Genomic DNA, 3,943 nt, shown 5'->3' with positions numbered 1-3,943 from the left:
CATATGAGCAAGAGCCTATGGCAATGAAAGACGTTCAGGGTGCTTCGAATACTACAGCAAGATAAAAATGTACAATACAGCTGCAAAATGGGCACAGGATATGAACAGACACTTCACCAAAGAATTCATTCAGATGGTGAACAAACACATGAAGGGATGTTCAAAATCCCTAGCTCTAAGAGAGCTGGAAATCAAAACAACTATGAGTTGTCATCTCAACCCAGAAAGAAGAGCAAAATTCAACACAGCAGCAAGCAACAAATGCTGGCGAGGTTGTGGAGAAACTGGAACCCTTATTCACTGTTGGTGGGAGTATAAAATGGTGCATCCACAATGGAAGGGAGCATGGCACTTTCTCAAAATTTGGGAATAGAAATACCATTTGACCCAGCAACTCCCTTCTGGGAATTTACCCTAAAGAAACCAGTAGTGGAATCCAAGCAGATATATGCACACCAATGTTTATTGCTGCTTTGTTCACAATTACAAAGAGTTGGAAACAACCCAAGTGCCCATTAACAAATTAATGCACACAATGAAACAGTATGCAGCACTGAAAAAGAAAGAACTCATGAAATAGTATACAAAATGGGTGACCATGAAGGACATTATGCTGAGTGGAATATCATAGCCACAAAAAGACAAATACAGCATAATGCCACTGTTATAGAACAGAACTGACATGGGGGTTGAGGGGAAAACTAAGAAAAGAGTGGATAAATAATGTACATGGCATTGAAACAGACGAGGGAGAGAAGTGTAGAAAAGGAATATATAATTAGGTATTATTGGCAAGATAAGAGTCCAGAATAGGAGTTGCCTAGTAATGTGGTCCGGGAGAGGGGAGGCGAATGACTGTATAAGAGTAAAAGAACTTTTATTCCAAATAAAAAAGGGAACTGTGGGGGAGGGGGACATGGAGGAAAATGAGCAACAGTGAATGAATGGAAATATAATTATTTATAAACTTTCTTTAAAACCTAGGGGGGAAAAAGAATCTGATCCTACTAATTATAATGTAGTGTTTGAAGCAATGGGCTCAAGTGTTTTGGGGATGATAATAATGGCACAGTATAGGACAGGGTTCAGGAGTTGTCACAATTTAGCACTTTCTTAAGGAACTGAATTACTACCGTCCCAAAATACCCTAAAGATTGTGTAAAGTACTATGTCACATATGAAGTCTGTTTTTGGCCTCAGATCAACCTGTAGAGATTCACTTGCAGTTAATTAAATGACCTAGATTCCTATGGAGTGTCTCTTTATAGATTCCAGAGTCAATGAAACAGTGAAAACTTTTTTAATTATGATGCTCTGTCACCCTGATTTGTCATACAGACCCCTTTTTATAAGCCTTCCATACAATCATTAGAATAATTTACTAAACTTTGTAAGTTGTGAATGTCTACACCTGATAAACCTGATTTTATGAATGTCATTGCATCTCACTTAGCACTACATTGCCACCTTTTCAATCATGAATAATTTTTAAGCTGAATTCTGTTTTCTGATTAGTATTCTTTTTGAGTTTCTGTTTCTATAAGAAAATGTTATCTAAGATCACATGTAAAAATTCATTATAAAAATTATACCAAATCCACTAATTTATAATTATTTTCTTTAGAGTAGCTGGTGGATCAAAACCTTTTTGATTAATAGTCAATAACTGAATGCATAACTACTGTACCACCAAGATTCCCTTTATCTACACTGTTGTTGTGTATCACAGAGTCAGAACTGTCCTGTAGTGGACCTTCCAGTGAGTTTCCAGAGGCCCTAGAGTGCACAGGAAGGAGCTGATTGCCCATATTTCTCCTGTAGAGCAGCTGGTGGATTCGAACTACATACTCTTTTTTGTATTGCCAGCACATTTCCTTACTATTAAACTAATGTTGTTGTTGTTGTTATGTGCCGTCGAGTCGTTTGCGACTCATAGCGACCCTATGTATAACAGCCCTAAACCCTGCTCTATCCTGTACCAATTGCACTGTCTCTGACACACCCATCCCGATTACCCCAGTCACTGAATCAATCCATCTCATAGAGGGTCTTCCCCTCTTGCGCCATCCCTCCACCCTCCCAAGCATGATGTCCCTCTCCAAGGACCTGTCCCTCCTTGCAACATGTCCAATGTAATGTCAGACGAAGCCCCAGAATCCTTGCCTCCAAGGAGCAGCTTGGTTTAATCCTCTCCAAGATGTTTGTTTTCTTGGCAGTCCATGGTACATTCAATACTCTTCTATAGCACCACAGCTCAAAGGCATCAATTTTCCTTCTGTCCTCCCTAGTCATTGTCCAACTCTCTGATGCATAACAAGTGATTACAAAGACCATGGCCTGTATCAGGCATACTTTAGTCTCCAGAGACACACCCTTGCTCTTGAGTACTTTAGAGAGGTCCTTACAGCAGACTTTCCTATTGCAATACGCTTTTTGATTTCCTGACTACTATTAAACTAATAGAACTCTCATTTATCTACATTATCCCTGTTTAAAAGATAAGAAATACAAGACTAAGGTTAAGTAATTTACCCAATATCACATAAGTAGTATTGAACAGACCTAGAATTTGAGCTTTATTTGTTTCCTCCTCAAATTAAAATATGTATCACCAGAGTTAATTCTAAACTTCTCTTCCCAATTTTGCTTTGGGTGACAGCATTGCTGGTAGTTTAAAAGTCTATATTTGCACATGGAAGTTGGTATGTTCATACCCTACAAATCAGTGTGGTTGTTGGTGTGTTTTTTGTGTGTGTGTGTTTTTGCAGTTGAGTGAGTTGTGTATTTTTGTTGTTGTTGTTAAGAGTTGATTTACCATTTTGTGTTCTACTTTGCCAAACTCTTTCTATGAAGAGAAAGACCAGAATTTAGCTATGTATGCTGAGAAGGAAAAGATGGAGTATCCAACAATCTTTTCACAAATAAGGCATACTAGATTTTGTTATTGAGTGAGCTATACAAAGTTCCAGAACGATCTCCCAGTGACAAGCAAATAATACCCGTTTTTAGTTTCTCATAAAGTAGTTTTTATTGCTTCAGTGTTTGCACATTTTTAATAAGGCCTTGTCTCAGCTCCTGGTCCTTAACCATCTCCTAATTTCTCACACACTTTTGGGTGGAAAGAGATTTTATTCAAATGTGTTAGGCTTGATCTTCAGGGACTGATTATACAGGTCATGAGCAATCCAGACCCTCCTTCCCCTTCTTGTGCCTCACCTCTTGGCCTTTTTACTGCACATTAGCACCTCCACCAGCCAGAGACCCAGGCTTGGAAAGGAATGGGGGTGGGGAGGATGGAACGCCCATCAATTACTGGCTTCTTGCCAACAACTCTTGTGGGTAAGAGAAGTAACCTAGAAACGGTTTTGTGAGGAGGAGTAATCCAGAAACGTGATAAAAGGATCTCCAGCATATATGATTTTACTCAAATGAACTACCAGTCAACCTCGGCCTCACCCATTCCCAATGCTCCCTGGTGCTGATGCAACAGATCATTGTTACATTTTGGCTGTATTAACTGTTCTGTTCTGTGGTTGTTTTATTCACTTCAGTACAGTTCACTGGTGGCCAATTTAGTTAATACCATTTATGGATCTGGCTGAGCACCATGCAGGGTCAGAATGGAGAGAAGATTCAAATTAAACAGTTCTGTTAAGGTTGTCCTTGGAGAAGTTAAAGAAGTTACGTCCTGGCTGCTGTTAGCAAGAATGTTGATTGTGGAGACAAGTAAGCTGAAGTTACTAACAATCTCAATATCTTCTTCATCTGTTATGATGTTGCCAATTGGCCCAGTGGTGATAACCTTTATTTTTGTGGTCTTGAGCTTTAATCCATATTTAAGACAGCAGACCTTATCCTTCTGCAGCAAATGCTTCAAGTCCTCCTCAGTTTCAGCAGCAAGGTTAAGTCATCTGCATAATACAGGTTGTTGATGAGTCTTCCT

The sequence above is a fragment of the Elephantulus edwardii genome, unplaced genomic scaffold (genome assembly GCF_000299155.1).
Source record: "Elephantulus edwardii isolate Elephantulus edwardi_28Jun2011 unplaced genomic scaffold, EleEdw1.0 scaffold00280, whole genome shotgun sequence".
NCBI lineage: Eukaryota > Metazoa > Chordata > Mammalia > Macroscelidea > Macroscelididae > Elephantulus > Elephantulus edwardii.
The sequence above is the reverse complement of the archived record's forward strand: the minus strand, read 5'-3'. Positions refer to the sequence as shown.